This window comes from Pleurodeles waltl, chromosome 8 (genome assembly GCF_031143425.1).
Source record: "Pleurodeles waltl isolate 20211129_DDA chromosome 8, aPleWal1.hap1.20221129, whole genome shotgun sequence".
In the NCBI taxonomy this organism is placed as follows: domain Eukaryota; kingdom Metazoa; phylum Chordata; class Amphibia; order Caudata; family Salamandridae; genus Pleurodeles; species Pleurodeles waltl.
The window spans coordinates 871,102,740-871,122,356 of NC_090447.1; the positions used below are offsets into that span (position 1 = coordinate 871,102,740).

Genomic DNA, 19,617 nt, shown 5'->3' on the forward strand with positions numbered 1-19,617 from the left:
AACCTTTCCCGGATGGGTTAATTGTCTGGTGTAGTCTTGTGTGTGACTGTGGGTACATACCTGGAGGAATGCTGACAGTTTTTTCGCTGTTGCCCTTCTTAGGCACCGTCAGTTGGGACATATTGGAAGATGGCGGAATCCGCCGGTGTACCGACCGCTGGTGGACCTGTTGACAATGGAAGAGCGACATGTCATCGTGACCTACCGGTTTGATCGTGCCACAATCCGGGAACTATGTACCCAGTTGGAGCCAGACCTGATGTCACCAATCTGCCATCCGACTGGAATCCCCCCTGACGTGCAGGTGCTGTCAGTGCTCCATTTCTTTGCAAGTGGGTCTTTTCAGACAACAGTGGCCATGGCATCAGGGATGTCCCAGCCTATGTTTTCCAACGTGTTGTCCAGAGTGTTGTCTGCCCTGCTGAAACACGTAAGGAGATACATCATTTTCCCTGAGGTGGCGGATTTGCCTACAGTGAAAGGTGACTTCTATGCCCTTGGACATATCCCCAACGTCATAGGTGCCATTGATGGGACCCATGTAGCTCTGGTCCCCCCCGCAGGAATGAACAGGTGTACAGGAACAGGAAGAGTTATTATTCGATGAATGCCCAGATGGTCTGTTTGGCAGACCAGTACATCTCGCAGGTAAATGCAATGTTCCCTGGCTCAGTGCATGACGCCTACATCCTGCGGAATAGCCGCATCCCTGATATGATGGGTGAACTCCAGAGGCACCGTGTATGGCTATTGGGGACTCTGGTTACCCCAACCTGTCCTGGCTACTGACCCCAGTGAGGAATCCCAGGACCAGGGCAGAGGAACGGTACAATGAGGCCCATGGGCGGACTAGGAGGGTGATCGAGCGTACCTTCGGCCTCCTGAAGGCCAGGTTCAGGTGCCTCCGTATGACAGGTGGGTCCCTATTCTACTCACCGAAGAAGGTGTGCGACATCATCATCGCCTGCTCCATGCTCCATAACTTGGCATTGCGACGCCAGGTGCCTTTTCTACAGGAGGATGATCCAGATGACGCTGTTGTTGCAGCGGGTGAGCCTGTGGAGCCTGTGGACAGTGATGAGGAGGAAGCTGATGAAGATGAAAACGACAACAGGGAGTCAGTCATACAGCAATATTTTCAATGAGACACAGGTGAGTACAATTTCATATTTCACATTATATTACATTTCACACGTCTACCTCTATCCTCTACCTACATTTCACTCCCTATTTGGTAACTGAGTTGTCCCCTTCCATTTCAGTTTCAGTAATGTGGTAACCTACGTGTCAACAGCTTGCACCCTTGAAAGGCTTGTGATGTGTGACATTGGTATGTTGACCTTCCAATGGGTAACCTATTTTAACACTGTACTTGACAATACAAAGTTCACAATCATTGACTGACTCCAATATTATTGAGGTTTCAAGGGTGTTTATTGAAGTGCATTAAAATATAGGGGGGTTGTGAAATGGGGAGAGGTCATGGTGGAAGAATGTCCATGGCAGAGTCATGTCTATTAGTCTCACAGGTACATTGCACATCTGGCCATTAGAAGTGGAGCTGGGGCAGTTCCAATCTGGACAGGGTAACAAAGTGGGACAGTGGGGGGACAATCAGGGTGGTCTTATTTCCTGGCAGGGGTCTTGCCATCTTGCTCTGTCCTGTTCCTGGATCTCAGGGCCCGCTTTCGTGGTGGTTGTCCGTCTGCAGGGGGTGGGGTGCTGGTGTGGTGGTCCTGTGGCGGGGCGTCCTGTCCACTAGCGCCGGCGTAGGTGGTGGGCATTTCATCGTCCTGGCTAGTGTCAGGGGCCCCTTGGAGTGCCACGGTGTCCCTCAAGGTCTTTTGAATGTCCGTCAGCACCCCTACGATGGTGCCCAGGGCGGAGCTGATGGTCCTGAGCTCCTCCCTGAACCCCAAATACTGCTCCTCCTGCAGACGCAGGGTCTCCTGCAACTTGCCCAGGACCGTTGCCATCGTCTCCTGGGAGTGGTGGTATGCTCCCATGATGGAGGATAGGGCCTCGTGGAGAGTGGGTTCCCTTGGCCTGTCCTCCCTCTGTCGCACAGCAGCCCTCCCAGTTCCCCGGTGTTCCTGTGCCTCCGTCCCCTGGACCGTGTGCCCACTACCACTGCCCCCAGGTCCCTGTTGTTGTTGGGGTGGTGGGTTACCCTGGGTGCCCTGTAGTGGTGGACACACCGCTGATTGACCTGTCCTGGGTAGGGAGGTATGGGCCCGCTGGTTGGGTGCTTTGCTGGGGTTACCAGAGGGTGGAAGCTCAGTGTTGGGCTGTGGCTGGGCAAGGGGAACCGACTGTCCTGAGGCCCACGATGGTCCGGGCTGGTCATCAAGATCCAGTAGGGTAGAGCTGCTGTCGTCACTGTGGGCCTCTTCTGGGGATGGAGTGGTGTTGTCTGGACCCTCTGGTGTGGTGACGTTCCTTCGGGTTCCTGCGTGGGTATAAGTACATGATTATTGCATGTGTGTGTTTCATGGTGTGCAATGGTTGGGTGTGCGTGAACCCCAGTGCAGGCATTCCTGTGTGGGGGCTTGTGTGGTGATGGTTGGGGGGTTTTGTGGGTCTGTGCAGTGGGCATGCTTTAGTGATGGGTGTCCATGCTTAGTTGTGTCATGCAGGTCTTGTGGTTGGGATGGGTGGTTGGTGTTATGGGTAGATTAGTGAGGAGTTAGGGTGATAGGGGAGGGTATGAGGGTGGGGGTGTGTGATAGCATGCAGGTAGGGTGGGGGATATGATAGTGAAGATTAGACTTATCAGTGTCCGTTCCTCCAGCGACTCCTGCGAGGCCCTCAGGATGCAAGATGGACAAGACTTGCTCCTCCCATGTTGTTAGTTGTGGGGGAGGAGGTGGGGGTCAGCCGCCAGTCCGCTGTACCGCGATGTGGTGCCTGGATACCGTGGAACACACCTTCCCCCGTAGGTCGTTCCACCTCTTCCAGATGTCCTCCCTATTTCTTGGGTGCTGTCTCACAGCGTTGACCCTGTCGACTATTCTTTGCCATAGCTCCATCTTCCTGGCTATGGATGTGTACTGTACCTGTGAGCCAAATAGCTGTGGCTCTACCCTGATGATTTCCTCCACCATGACCCTGAGCTCCTCCTCGGAGAAGCGGGGGTGTCTTTGGCGTGACATGGGGTGTTGTGTGTGATGTGTGGGGTGGTGTATGTGTTGATGAGTGTGGTGAGTGTAGTGGTATGTGGTGTTTTGTGCGTGGATGTTGTATGGGTAATGGTGTAGTGTGCCTCTGTGTGATGGTGTTATCTATTCTGTGCTGTCTCTCTCTGGCCTTCGTCTCTAATTTGTGGTCGTAGGGGTTTGTGGGTGATGTGGGTGTGTGTTTTATATAGTGTTGGGTGTGTGGGAGTGGTGTGTGTATGTGTATCAGGTGTGTGTATTTGGAATTGTCCAATGTGGCGGTGTTTTGGAGATGTGTGTGTATTTTGAGCATGGCGGTGTGTACCGCCAATGGAATACCGCGGTTGAAAGACCGCCGCGTGGATTCGTGGGTCGTAATAGCATGGGCGTGTTTCTGTTGGCGTGGAGGACTTGTTTCCGCATATTTATCGCTGACCTTTGGTGTGGCGGACTTGTGTGGGTGTCTGAATTTCGGCGGATTCCGTGATGTGTGTCATAATAGCTGTGGCGGTCTCCCGCCGCCGCCGCCGCAGTGTATTGGCGGTCTTCTGCACGGCAGTAAGCGGCTTTTACCGCCAATGTTGTAATGACCCCCATAGTCTCTAACTTCCATTGTATCTACGTATTCATAGAGTAACATATAATACGCATTTGCAGACCTATCACCTCTGGATCCATCTTTATGTAAATCTTTCTCACTGTATAATGTTTCCTTATCTTCTATGGGGCTTGCAATATTCAGGGCAATTGTTGATCTGACCGTCTCTGAACTACTAGGTGTGGGTAAACTCAACTCATCAATAATAATATAATCATGATAGCTGTTACAACGAATAATCCTGCACATATATACCTAAGCTTACTCTTTTTGTTTCCAATTTACTTGAGAAGTTCTCTGATTCAGACCAAAAGTAAAATTCAAAAATACAAAATCAAAAGACAGCTTGATTATATCACTGTTTCCTTTCAGTCCTTTTTATTTGTGAGTAAAGCAAATATCGAAAATAGTCTTTTAAAAAGTTCAGTTATTCTTAAGAGGTTCCTTGTTCTTCTAGAAAGTTCATCAAGTGATTTCTCTTCTAACAAATGTTCAAAAAGCTTCTAATAAAAGATCAAATGTGTCAAATAGAAGTACAACTTGTAATTTCTAATAATCACTTCCAAAACGTAATGTCTTTCTTCATCAAGGGGCAACGAGATTTCAAATTTTAGTTCCACCGCAATCACGAACTCAAGAATATGGAATAGGATTTGAATTGTTAAAGCAAAAGGTTACAAACCCCTCCTTCCATTCATTTGCAGCAAAATGTGTCCATTCGGATGCTGTGTATTTTGGACTAGGTAATCTTCTTCTCTTTGATCTCCGAATTACTTGACTCTCAGCATCACTGTCACTTTAATTTGCCTCTTCAGTTTCTTCAGCAATTGTTGGGGGGATTTGTACAGCCGGCACTGTTTGTTCACTTGACCAATTGTCTTCTGGTACAGCTTTTCTCAATACAGTATTTGGTCCTTCATCAGCATCTGATCCTTCGTCAGCATATGAGCTTGCATGAGTCTACTCCACCCTTCTGTACCAACCACTGTTGTCGACTCGCTCAGACCCCCCTCAAATCACACTTGTGCTTTCGCAGCCACTTGTCCGACCCCACCAGCTTCACTAACCTGATCCCCCTTGCCCACTGTAAGCAACCCTTCAGGAACAGATGTTGTATTCTCTATAGGACCTGGAACTTTGCGAGTGTGGCTAGCATGCACCCAGCTAGGGAGACCAGCGCACATCACAGCTGTGGTATTGACCAAGACTACCTGATGGGACCCCTTCCAAAATATTTCCAAGCAGATTCCCTCACATGCTTTGTCACCATGACCCAGTCACCTATAAGTAGGTCATGGCAGAGCTCCTGCTGCGGCTGAGCTGTAGCTTCTTCAACCTGATGAGACACGGAATGAACCACGTCAGCTAGGTCTTTGCAGTCATCCAGGACCAAGTCATCTGTAATGTTCACAAGCGCGTTCGCAGGACAGCTGGCAAACTCAAGGCCCTCCCCGTGATACTTTCATGAGGCGACAAGCCAGTCTTTCTGTCGGGCGTACTGCTCGTCAAAACAAGAGGCAATGCATTTGGCCATTTCAACATGGTGGATGCACAAACCTTCACCAGTCTGGTTTACAGAGTACTGTTGACTTGCTCCACCCTCCCAGAAGTCTCAGGTCTGTAACTGCAGTGTAATCTTTGCTCAGCTTGTAATGCTGCACATAATATTTCAGGACCTCACTTTTGAAGTGCATCCCTCAGGTTGGCTCTAGAGAAGTCTGGAAGCCGAATCTAGGAACCAACTCCGTAATTGACAGCTTCGCTACTGAGAAATTGTCATTTTACTTGGTCGGATATGCTGAAATCCAACAAGAAGTGCAACACAATGACTACGATGTACCTCAGTCCATTTCATAAAGGTAACTCTAGAACATCCAACTGCATTCTGTCAAAGGGTCCTACTGATCTGTCTTTGTGACTTATTGTGACTACTGTCTGCTTTCCTACATTCATCTGTTGACATGTGACACATTGGTGGCACACCGCTCCTGCAATCAATCTGAATCTGGGCATAAACCATGTCTGTTTAAAAGTTCTGTTCATCGCATCTCGACCTATATGAGCCTGCCCATGGCAGTGTCTAGCCTTCCTCTTCTGTCACTTCTTTCTGCAATCTTTTAACCTCCTCCCATGTATTAACAGCAGTGAATAGGAAATATTGTCTTGTCTCATTGTTCCAGTCTCCATTAAAGAAGGTGCAGCTTAAGGTGCAATATCTTTCCACTTTGTCTGCAAGGATACATAATCAGTGAACTTTCAGTGTGCAGTACATTTCACAACAGCAATATTTGCAGGAAATTGTAATGCATTCAACAAATTATATAGACTTTGTCCCTATTTCCAATTGGCAATCCAGAAGAGGTCATAAAGCCTCTCTCGGACCATAACTGTCCAAAGCAGTGAATGACATGAAAGTCATATTGACCATCAGTAAAAATTGTCACTTTCAGCTGTTCATAAACACAGCATTCTCTAGTAAAAGCAACTAATTTGGCTACTGGAGCAGAAAAGACTCCTTGGAGCCAGGAAGCTTTGATCACACATGAGACTGTGCAAACTGCATAACCAGCTCTCAGTGTACCATCTTTATCTCTTAAACAAGAGCCATCAACAAACATGATATAGCCATTTTCTGTTAGGGGAATTTCTTGAATATCAGGTATTGGCTTCGTGCATATTTCAGTAACATCAAAACAGTCATGCTCAACTTCATCAATACAATCATTAACATTATCAACAGGGGCAGGCAATAAGCTGGCAAGGTTCAGTACAGTGCATCTCTTCAATGTGATATTTGGAATGGCAAGGATGACTTGCTCATGGCGTGTCAAACGCGCAGTGGTGAGATACTGTGCCTTGGTCCGGGTTAACAGTATCTCCACGGAGTGGGGTACAAAAACATTCAGGGAATGACCCAAAACAATGCCTTTGCACTGTTCATTGTTGACGCTGCCTTTAAACAACCAGACAAAGCTAAAACCAAGAATCAAGAGCTGTAGAAAAATAATCAACTGGCTTGTTTGCACCTATGTGCAACTGAGGAGTCAAAACTGAGAGAATCACTACAATACAAGGAAAAGTATTTGTTATAATCAGCGTTCCAAGAGCTGGGCACAACAGAAATTTTCTCTCAGCTATGTGAAAGCACATTTGCAGTTGTTATCCAGTGGTACCGGACCAGTCACATTTTTTTGTGTCAGCCCCTGAAAGAGCTTGGCCTAAAGGGAACAGTTGGAAATACACTGATGACAGTAGCCAACCATTTCCAGGAACATTCTGACTTCTTTCTGCATGGTAGGGGGATTCATTTTCAAAATTGCTGATATTCTTTCTTACAACATCTTCCTTGCACCTTTCTCTGTGTGGTGAGCTATGTACAGAACTTCTCTCTTACAATACTATAATTTTGTGTGGGAAACTTTGTGTACATTTTCTCCTGAATGATTCAAAAGAACAATAGTATCTCCCCTACAGGCTTTTTGAATGTTTGATATCACAAGCAGGACATCAGCATACTGGAGTAAGACTGAATGATAAGACATTTTAAGTGGCTCCAGATTCTTTTTCAAGGTCTGGTTAAAAATCAATGGATTCTCAGTATGCCCTTGTGGAACGTGACACTATGTCAAAAACATGACTGCCAAACCAAAACTCAAAGAGAAACTGGCTCTCCTCATGGATCGGTATGGAGAAAAAAGCTTGGCACAGGTCAATGATGGTGAACCATCCTGCTTCACGTGGAATTTGTAATAAAATCACTGCTAGAGTTGATACCTTAGGACAACATGGGATGACTATCTCATTTACCTTTCTAAGGTCCTGGACGATACTGTATTTTCCATTGGGCTTCCGCAGTTCGATATTCAGAGAGTTACATGGACTTCCCATTATCTCCTTTAGAATTCCCTGTTTAAGTAGAAAGTTTATCAAGGGTATAATTTCATTCTATTGTCTAAGGTGACATCTTATAATGGGGAATTTTTGGATACAATGCATTTGGCTTCACTGTTATTTTTACGGGCTCAACTGCTTTAATGAGTTCTCTCTCTATTCCTGAAAAAATCCCAGACTTCAGGTGACACAGTGTCTTTTAAATCAGCAGGCAAATATGTGCATGTCAGCATTGGGCACAATGTGGCACTCAGATACTGTTTCTCAATTTTGAATGGTATTTCTTCATTGTTTGTCTGTATTGCGATTCCTCTGGATGTTCAGCTAATGAAACAGTTTAGCTTACACAACAGGTCATGTCCAAGTAAACTTACAGGACTTGAATCACACACCACAAATTGGTTCTCATTTTGAAATGAATCTGGGACAGATTCTGTTACTGGGTTGGATATTTGTTTATTTGTGACTCCTACAACCTGAATTTTCCTTCCTGAAAGGGTCACATTCGGTACCTCTGCTGCTCTGACAGTGGAGTGTGTAGCCCTAGTGTCACATAGAGATGATACACACTGCCCCATTACATCAGCATCTATGTATGGACCTCGCTGATCTACTTTTAAGGAAGCGCCTAGCATGCAATATTCATCATATGAACAATAAAAATTAATTATCTCTGAAAAAACTATATCACTTGAATTACTCTAAGGGTACTGTGTTGTCAACAAATTAGAATCTGCATTGGCAGTCTGATTTAGATTCTGCTGGGACACAGCTAACTGCTGCTAAGTCATCGAAGCTTGTGGTATCTGTATCTGCTGTCCTTGGGGCACATTTATATTCTGCACTCTGGGTCTTTGAACTTTCTGTCCCTGAACTTGATTATTACCTTGTGGTGCAGCACATTTCTATTTTGCCCCCGATTAGACATTAGAATTCACATTAAGAGGACACTCCTTCTAATGTCCCAAATTGCTATAGGCATGCCACAGATGATCTCTTTTCAATGTCTGGATCTCAACAACAACTCCGCATTGATGTACCTGAATGCAGCGTCCTCTATCTTTACGTTGAAAAACATTAGGTCCTTGCTGTTGCAATCCTTAAATACCACCATTGTTCACCACCATCTGCAGATGCTGACTAGATTTCTGTCCAGTTTTCAACTGCCTAACCATGACCTTCTCTTTTAATTTCCTCTGCTTCAATTCCAATTCATAACTGCAGTACTTTGTGTGCCGCAGGATCTCGTCAATTGGTTTGTTCTGCCAACAAATCAGATGATGTTGAATCATTTCAATTTATCAGGTTTCAGTCCTTGCATATATCTGGACACAAAATGAACCATATTTTAGCTCCTACAGTTCATGTACCTTTGTATTGTTTAATCCCCTACAATGATCTCTCATAATAGGAATGAATCATCTCTTTTGTCTCCTGAGTCGTAATGTCAATTTTCACCCAGTTAATATCCTTTGAGGACACCTTTTCCTTCAAAAAGCCAGTGACTTTTTAATACTTTTTCATCACCTCTTCAGATGGTGCACCTGTTACTGGATCTCTCAGAGGTTTTTTTTTTTCTGGCCAATCAGCAAAGACTTTGCATTCAGTCCACAAGTCTCTTGGAACAACATTGTCGAGCAGCGTATTCGAATCTTCCCACAGGGATTTCAAAAGTTTCACAAACCTTTCTGTCTGCTTATACCATTCGACTGGCTTCTCTCTCAGTTTAGGGTAATCATTTGTGAATGACAAAATATCAGTTCAACTCTAAGGTACATGAACATAACGTCCACCTGGTATCTCTCTCATGCGAAGCATTTTCACATTAGCCTCAGCTTGATTTCCTCCTGCTGGAGGCACATCTGGCTTTGCCTTTTTCTGACCTCTTTTCTTTGCCCACCTACCTTCCCACTTATCTATTGCACCCCATTTATGGATGTATGCGCTTAATTCTCTAATCTGCAATTTCATTCCAGGAGGTCTCATGTTCAATATATCCTTATTACTAAATTCCAATCTGTAACTTCTCTTTAAGTGCTTTGATTTCTCGAAACCTCTGTCATTGTTCTTGCCTACTTCAGCTAATCTTTTTTTAAGCCTGTCCTGCAGGTTTAAAAAAATAAATAAAAATTATATTTATTTATCCATTTATTGTAACAGCAGACAACAAACAAACAAGGTAGCCCCTTCAGCCCACACACTATAGGAACAAATGCATTGACAACTTAATTTAACCACAAAGTCTCGCCAGGCACAAACAGTGCCAAATGTCTCTAAGCATCCATGAGGTTCAACAGGCAAAGTCCATCAGCGATATCAAACGTCCAGGTATATACAGCCTACATCCGAACGAGCCTCAGCAGACCGCCAAGCCCAAGGGGCAAACCCAAAAAAACAATCAACAGAAAGAAAAAACAAACAAGGAGGAGGCCGGAAGGAACCAGTCAGCACAATCAGCAAGCATCTCACTCAGCAGCAACACACAGAAGCGAGGACCTAACCAATGTATCAGGATATCCAGTCAGCAGAAAAGCTCCTCATTTAGACACAGACGCAAGATAGGATCGGAGGGGCGCCAAATACTTGTGGCCTAGAGCCCTCCGGCACCATTTCCCAATAAATTGTCAGTTGCTCCTGGCAAAACGCAGCATCCTGCAGCCAGTCTGAAATTCGAGGAGGTCGACCCCGGCCCCAGCAAATTGCCACCCAGCGCTTCGCCAACAGATAGAGCATACCGACTACTCGCCGCACCGTCAACAGCACCCCACTCATCTTACCCAACAACGCCACAACAGGAGACGGAGTTAGCTCCAGTACCATCATCTCGGCAAGCACATGAAAAACCTTCCTCCAGAAGTCATATACTTCAGCACGGTGCCACGCTTAATGGAGAAAATCAGCTGCCGGAGCCCGACATCTTAAGCAGGCGTCCTCCGCTCGCAGCCCCATAACGCACAGGCTTCGATGGGTATAATACAAGCGGTGCAGAAACTTAAAATGAATAAGGTGAAACCTATAGTTGGGTGATAGCTCCTTCATATGCGCACAGCACGCCCTCCAGACATCCTCTGAAATGTCCTCCCGCTCATCAGCCGCCCACTTCGCCCTAGCTGCCAGCCCCAGCCCTCCCCCTGCTCCTGTATACAGCCATACAATTTAGTAATAAGCTTCTTCGGTGACTGCACACTCCACAGCACCTCCAACGTGCGGCAAGTCGGCAGAATCTCAGGAAGACAAGGATACCGCGCGCGTAGCATAGCGCGTATCTGCAGCACAAACAAGTGATGCAGCGCGTTAGCAGGCCCATACCCCAGTAGTTCCCCGGGGGACCTCAACCTCCCATCGGCAAACCAGTCCTCCAAAGATACCAAGTCAGAAGTACGGAGAAAATTCTGCAGCTGCGAATCGTGTAACATCGCCTCATCCGCCACACCCGTCACGGACATAGATGGCGCAAAAGGCACACACACCCCAGAACGCTTTAGCAGGACCGTCCAGGCCCTAACGGTACAGGCCACCGTATCCACACCGTGGGAGCGAGCCCTCAATAGATTCCCAAACACTCGCTCAAGCCCGTCCAGCCACACCGCATCACTCTCCGTGGCAAGGTGCAGCAAATAACGAATCGGCCGAATCCAATAATACGCAAAGTGAGCCTGCACACAATGATATTAGAGCTCCAGATCAGGGGCTGCAAGTCCACCCAACTCAAACGGTAGCACCAATTTTTCCCATGAGATGCGTGGCTGGCCCCCAGCCCAGCCCAGGCAAACCATCGCAGAACAGAGCCGCTGCAGAAAAACAGCCGTAAGCACCAAAGGAAGATTAATAAACAAGTATACAAATTTGGGCAATATCAGCATCTGTGCCACCGCAATCCGTCCAGTTAAAGACAAAGGCAAAGAACGCCATGCCACAGTTCTATCCTCGAGCCAAGACATGGCTTTACCATAATTGGCCAGCCAGAGCGTCTCAACATCGCAACTTAACCAAAGTCCCAAATACCTAACCGGACCATCCGCCCAAACAAGAGGATAGCAAGACCGACAAGCCACCGTTCCGGACGAAAGAGGCAACACCACAGACTTAGACCAATTTATCGTTATTCCAGAGATTCTCCCGAACCGGACAATCTCATCTGACAGCACGTCCAAGTTTTTCACAGGCTCCTGCACATACAGCGCAACGTCATCCGCACACATAGATATTAGAAGTGATCTCTGACGAAACGGCAACCCTCTAGAGCCATGGTGCTGTCGCAGAAAGGCCGCCAGAGGATTCATTGCTATCGCAAAAATCAACGGGGACAGAGGACACCCCTGTCTGGTTCCACGCTCCACCACAAAGGGCTCTGACACACATCCATTCAGCCGTAGACGAGCCACAGGTTGGAAATATAACAAACGTATCCAATTCACAAAGCGCACACTCATTCCCCCTCTCTCAAGGAGTGCGAACAGATACTGCCATACCAGTGAATCAAACGCCTTTATAGCGTCTAAAAACACCGCCACAGCCTCGTCATCGACAGCGACTGAGCCAGCAACGGCAAATAATGTGCGTAAATTGTATGCTGTGGACCGTCCCGGAATAAATTCCGACTGATCCGGCAACACCAACTTAGTCATCAGCGGCTGCAACCGTGCCACTATCATTTTTGCCAATATTTTGTTATCTATGTTAATCATAGAGAGCGGGCAATACGAATCGCAGCTATATGCATCCTTCCCAGGCTTAAGAATCGTAACGATAAGCGCCTCACGCAGAGAACCCGTAAGGACCCCATCGCTCAGGGCCTCTGCATACATCTCCAACAAATGGGGTGCCAAGATATCAGCATTTTCTTTATAGAACGCTGGGGTCAGCCCATCCAAACCAGGGGCCTTATCGCCAGGTAAACTACGGATCGCGGCTTTAACCTCTTGCTCAGTAAAAGGAGCATCAAAATATTCCCTGTGCGCTCTATCAACCCAGAGGAGACTAATCTCCGAAAAGTAGCCCTGGACCACTTCCTCAGGCAATAAAGTAGGAGCCGAGTACAGGTCCTGAAAAAATGTAGTAAATACCTTTAGGACTTCAGTTGTTCCCACGACCCAGTCCCCTCTTGAATTGTTAATTTCAGTCACATAACTGCTGGCCCACGGCCTGCGGAGCAAATTCGCCTATGTGCGCCCAGCTCAGTTGCTCTCTCCGTATCGCCGTGCCTGCGCAAACTTCCCTAGGAAGTGTATCTCCCTCAGAAATGCCTCTTCGTAAGAAGATACCTCAGCCCGAAGAGCTGCCAGCGTATCACCAGACCAATCCTGCACCAGATGAGACTCCAGCTCCACAATCCGTGCCTCTAGCTCAGCCAGCTCACGTCGCAGTGCACACAACAAACCGTGTTGCTTCGAAATACAGAGCCCGCGAACGATCACCTTGAAAGCCTCCCACAAAGTGCCAGCTGACCACACCGTGCCCTCATTTTGTTCAAAATATAAAACAATTTTGCAGCGTATCTCCTCGTGGAACATCTCGTCCCGGAGCGCCCCCTGAGGCAACCGCCACATAAAAGCCAGCGCAGGCCCGCCAGGTACCTCCAGCTCCAATCGAACCGGTGAATGATCCGACAGCGTGCGGGCCAAATGGTCAGCGGATCGGTTCCACAGAGCCACATCCCGCAAACCCAGCCAGCGGTCAAGACGCAACCAACTACTATGCACATAGTTGACGCAAGTGCCCTCCCTCGCCATGTCGTGCTTCATCCGCCACAAGTCCACCAGTGTCGCATCCTCCATGATCGCAGATAAAACACGAGCAGCCGACGGATGCTGTACCCGAGCTGCGCTCTCCCTATCTAGAATGGGGGCAAGAGTCACATTAAAATCCTCCCCCACCCCCAAAGCACCGCACCTCCCCCCAGTGATTCAGTCAGTTGCCAGACTTTACTCAAAAAAACTCTGGATCATCTGAATTAGGTCCATACTCCGACATGAGACGACACGGCCTGTCCAGTAGCGTTCCGCTGAGTAAAACATTGCGTCTGTGAGGGTCAACAATAATCCTACGAGTACGTCACTGCAGCCCCTTACGCATTAGAATCGCTACCCCCCAGGCATAGCGCGAATAAACAGAGCTGTGACATTCCCCAACCCACCCCGCCTTTAAATAATGGAGAGTAGCCGCCACTAAGTGCGTCTCTTGTAACATGCATATAGCTACATTCTGCCGCTTTACATATGCTGACATAAGTCGCACCTTTCGTCCGTCATTCAGGCCTTGCACATTCAAAGTGAGACAACGGATCAAAGTCGCACCCACCGATGTCATCCTCGCATCGCACCAAACACAAAGGGGGTCATTTTGACCCTGGCGGTCCGAGACCGCCAGGGCTAAAATGACGGAAGCACCGCCAACAGGCTGGCGGTGCTTCCTGCCCTATTACGACTGCGGCGGAAGTGCTGCGGTCGCACCGCCGGGGCCGGCGGTTTCCTGCCGTTTTAGCCCCGGCGGTGATAATCTGCCAGGGCAGAGCTGCAAGCAGCGTTGTCCTGGGGATTATGACACCCCTACCGCCAGCCTGTTTCTGGCGGTTTGCACCGCCAGGAAGAGGCTGGCGGTAAGGGGTGTCCTGGGGCCACTGGCATGGGCATAGCAGACAGTGAAAAGCGCGACGGGTGCAACTGCACCCGTCGCACGGCCGCAACACCGCCGGCTCCATTAGGAGCCGGCTCCTATGTTGCGGCCTCAGTTTGCGCCCGCCGGCCCAGCGGGGATGTCGTAATGGGGGCCGCGGGAGTGCGGCCGCATTGGCCGCTGCCCGCCAAGGTCGTAATGACCCCCAAAGTGCGGTACTGCCACTCTCCCAACCCGGCCAGCCTCGCTCAACCACAAAACGCATTGAAGAGAAACAACAAACCCAAAACTCCCCCCAACCACCACCCACACAGACCCCCCAACCGGGTCAAGTCAGAAGCCTTCCCCCCATGAAGCACATATACCCAACCAAGCCTAGAAACAGGACTCATCCAGCAGGCGGGAAGCTAGCCACCCAACCCGTCGTCCTAACCAGGACAGACATGGGGCCCAACAATAAGGAGCATCATCAGGACGGAAAACAGAAAAGATTCCACAACCGAATGCAAGCGGCACACTCAAATGTCCGGATAGGCAGGTGATGTCCATGGCAGTCAATCGTGATCACTTAGGGACTCACGCTCCACAGCATGATCATCTGGGGCCGCCACTACAGATTTCCGAGGGAGAGCCTTTGCAAACTTCGCCTCCAGCTTCGGATCCGTAAAAAATTGAAGGGTCCCACCATTCTGCACTTTCAGTTTTGCCGGGTAAATGAGGGAGAACCTAGCATCCGTTTGAGCAAGAGAGCGCTTCACCGGCAAAAACGCCCTGCACGCAGCCTGCACGCCAGTGGTATAATCCGGAAAAAAACTCAGTTCAGTATTATTATAAATTACCGGCCGGCACTCCCTAGCCATTCGCAGAATCGCATCCCGATCACGGTAATTCAGAAGCCGAATAATGAAGGGGCACGGAGGGGTCCCAGGAGGGGGCCGGGGTCCAAGCGACCGATGCGCTCTCTCCACCACCAGCAGGCGGGACAGCTGGCCGGGGAAAAGGTCAGAAAGCATTCCCTCCAGAAAATCCTCCGTTCTGCCCGTATCAGTGGACTCCGGAAGACCAACCAGTCGGAGATTATTACGACGCAATCGAGCCGCCAAATCTTTGTTTTTAGCCCGGATGACCTCCAGCACCCTCTCTATACGCAGCAAATGGTCACGCTAGTCTCGCTCGTGTCCTCCAGCCCAGAAGTGCGCGTCTCCAACTGGTCAATGCGGGAATCATGATCATCCACCCGGGCTCGGATACGATCAAGCTGCTCCGTTAGATGATCCAGCTTCCCATCTATTCCAGCCAGGCTAGTCTTCAAATCCAAAAACATAGCCTTGACCGACCCATCCGAAGGCCCCTCTCCCGTCACCAGCTCCTCGGGAAGAGCAGTAGATGCTCCCCCTCTCCGCCTGCCCCCTTCAAAGGAGAGCTTCGCTTGTTTCTGCTCAGCCTTCCCCATCACACAAGTGGCAGTCCGTCACCAGCCACACGCCCCCAATGTCCGTAATCAACTGGCCACCGCAAGTCAGCTACCAGTCCACCACCACAGGCTCCACCAGTGTCCGCACCAACCAGCCCCCTCCGCCACCGACAACGCTGCCCAATCTCCAATATCGGCTCAGCTCTAGACCAAACTACCTCACCGAGGGCAGGGAGCCAGATCCCTAAGGCACCATCCGCCGGTCACAGCTTCACGGCCTGTGGAGCCAGTTCACCGCTCCCACTGCAGGCAGCCCGGCTACTCGCCGCTCCGCCGGCACAGGCACTCGTCGCACTCCACCACCTCATGTCGCTCACCAGGCCAACCGCCGCCACATCCAGACCACACTGCAGGCCTCTCTACACAAGAAGCCTGGTGGCAGCCACAGCAGGGAGTCGCCGCTCTGCCAGTGTCTTCAGCCTCCAGGCCCAAAAGTCTCTAAAGGCCCAACTTCACAGATCTGAGCCCTACTCCTTACTCCGCCTCAGGCCCTCTCAGCAGCCGTCCAGCAACGCAGTCATCACCCGGCCACCCGACCAGGGAACCGGAGAGCCAGGGGCCACGGTCCGACCCGACTGCCGATAGGCCCCCAGGCACATCTGTCAGCCAAAGAGGCGTCTTCAGCGGCCGCGAACACAACCAGCCCTTAGCCCCAAAAGGCCCACAGGGCAGCAGCACACTGAGCAGCACCGCGCGGCCACTCGCACGTCCAGGCCGCGCGGCACCCAACCACTGCTGAGCGCCGGCAAAGCCCACAGACACAGCAGGCATATCCGCCCAGGTAAATGGCAGCGGCGGCGCTCCTGCCAGAGCAGCACAGTCCGAACACCAGCGGTGCGCGCCCGCTGCTCACCAACCCGCCGCGCCACGAGGCAGGCCGCCTCCGCCGCCTTACTTCACAATGCCGCCGCCTCCACCAACTATTTCAAGCGCAGACGGGGCAGCACCAATACAGGCGCACCCCTGCTGCACCGTCACCGAAGCAGCTCCGTCCTGAACGGAGAAATGATCAAAAATGCCCCCTGCCTCAGCGGAGCCTCACAGAGTGCCGGCCATCTTGCTGACTGGCTAGCTCCACCCCAAGCCTGTCCTGCAGGTTGAGTAATGTCTTTGCACATGAACTGAAGTTTGTCCTCTGTGTAAGTGTCTAATTGTGCACTCTTTAAGGTTCCCAGTATCATTTCATTCAATTTTAATTTCAGTCTGGACATATTCAGAGATCTATCTCTCTCGGATATATCGTCTGTTCTCGCATTGCAATTTGTCACACTCGTTGCTCCTTCAAGACTGAAATTATTTAACCAATTATTTAATTACTGTGCAGTGAAACCTCTCAAGCTCACAGGATTACTCTATAACATTTCTGCTCTGGACAGGGCCACACTCATTTGATTCAGGGTGCTCACTATGGACATATTTTCTGGTGGGTTAAAAGGTATTCTTCCTAGCAGGGTACTGCAGTTGACATTCATCATCTGCACTGATTTGAGCATTTGGCTGAGGATCTCCGAGGAACTTCGCAGGAGGAGTAAATTCGGTCTGACTGGTCATTGAAGTCGGATCTGAAATCTGTGTAGGAATTAATGGGCTTGGAGGAGACCTGGTCTTCCCATTGCTGAACCATTTGAATTAACATATCTCTGCAAACTGTGGAAATCCCTTGGGAAGTAACAGGTGTATCAGGAACATTTGGGACACTTAATCAATGCATTTTACTTCCAGACATGCCTGAATCATACAAAAGAACAATCGGACCAATGGCTACCAGTATTGTTAATGCGTCTGGGCCAGTGTATTTCAACTGCATCCGAGAAGTAGTCATTCCTACACTTTGTCCTGACAAGGTAGTACTGACAATTTGTTTGAGTTAGGGTAACATTTGGTACTCTACTGCACTCTTCAAGCCAAAGCAATGCAAGCACAAACCCTATTAGTACTCGCACGTCCACTTCTGCGAGGAACGACATTGGAACAGAATGTGGGTAAACACATTTTGAATGGGCAGGTTGCATGGTACTATGCTTACCTCCCTAAAAGAATGCCTAACTATCTATGGTGTCTCACCCCCTTGTGGGAGAAACCATCCTCTGCTACCAGATCTGCTGCAGTGTATTCTCCTTCACAGGGTCTACGCTAGAACGAGGTCAGTGGATCTTTTCACCCATCATGTAAGGGTGTGGAGACTCAGCAAATCAGTTTCAATTTACAGTATAACCCATTGAGCCACACAAATGATACTCTAAGGTGAAACTAAGTTCAAAGGGCTTTATTACAAATTAATTTTCAGAGTTACATAGATGATTCTCAAAACAAAACTATAAAGATACACAATCATTACGGGCTAAGCCTCCTAAAGAAGTTTAGACGAACTGACATTAAAAACACTAAACTCTCAATGACAACAACACATAAGAGCAATATAAAAATCTGAAAAGGATGAAACGTGCTGCCTAATCCTATTAGTCATTTAGCTTCTTCTATACCTGCATTCTCTAGTAACCTGGGCAAAGAGAAAAAACCTACAAATTAGCAAATCCATTTAGCATGTGCTGGGACAAGCATGTGCGGGCAAAAAGTACAAAAAAGACAAAAGAATTTTGAAAAAAGGAAATCTGAAGACTCAAGAGACTAATTAAAGTTGACAAAAAGTAGTTGAAAAGCTCGGTCAAGAATCTTCTTTGGTCGGGAAACAAAAATCTTTCTCATTTGAAAGGGGCATGGGGTAGAGAGGGCTATACCTTCCAGAGTACAACTAGTTCAGCAAGCAGCAAAGAATGGAAAAGTATTCTCTTCTGGGGAAAGTGACGAGAGTGCTGTAAATCCATCTGGGGAACGGCATATCATACTTCATAGCGCAAGGTGATTTGTCCATCCATCACTCCATATGACGCAAAAGGTGAAACGTCCAATGGCAAACAGTCATTTGATTCTGACTACAACATCAGTGAAAATTCTCAGGCTCTTCATGTGAATGGGTTCCATCTGTACTTTTCCATAATTTAAAACTTTGTGTATACCTATTTATTCTACAATTTTTTAATGTTCAGTTTTCAGGGTTCAGCTCATAAGCCTGCTATGCATAAGGCAATAGAATATCTATTTCCAAGCTAGCTTTCTCATAAGAATGGTATCTGAAAGAAAGTTCACATTAGCAAGAATGACTAAACATTTTCTGTACAGTCACGAAGCAGGGCCTTGCAGGCCTTAGGCTAATGCAAGTGAATTGAAACAGCACATTCATTTATGCATTTAATCTACATTTTGCATCTCCAAACCTTAAATTCATTATTAATAATTGAAAAAACGTACTCCTGTTACAATAGATTTAAAACGAAAAGACTCAGTTAACCCTTACATGTAACTTAAATGTATTACTGCATTCTCTACGTTTGCATGTTACTTTTAAAATACTTTTTCCCTTGAAATCTAATATTGTTTGAATACAGTATGTTAGTTAACATCATGAACTATAAGATAGAAGCCAAGAAATTCTTCAAACATAGAATTAGAAGCCATACCACAAGGGTTTCAACTCCTGACCTAGAGTTAATTCACATTAACATGGATTTCAGTGCACCACTTTACAATTAATCTAGCAATACTTTGATTAACGCAAAAGGTAAACTATCATGCATAGATGATCACTGTCACATGAGGTGCAATGCTAAAATTTCTGCTAAATCGAGATCAATGCACCAAGTATTGTATCATATTTCCTTGTGGGCATTAACTTTTAGAAGTTTTTCTAGTGTTTAACACGAATGTGTATGCAGTATATCTCCTATTCCTTTCAACTCAAACAAAAATAATTTCCTAGTTCTTGATGAGAAAAAAGGCTTAGATTAATCATTTTTGGAGAGTCATTGGTATGGGTCTGTTGTCTC

The 19,617-nt window shown here is 47.9% G+C and overlaps 1 protein-coding gene across 7 annotated transcripts in view; it reads left to right on the forward strand.

Annotated features, from left to right (window-relative positions):
- SHROOM2 (shroom family member 2) overlaps positions 1-19,617 on the forward strand; it is a 675,938-nt gene that overhangs the window by 433,133 nt on the left and 223,188 nt on the right. The window lies entirely within an intron of this gene.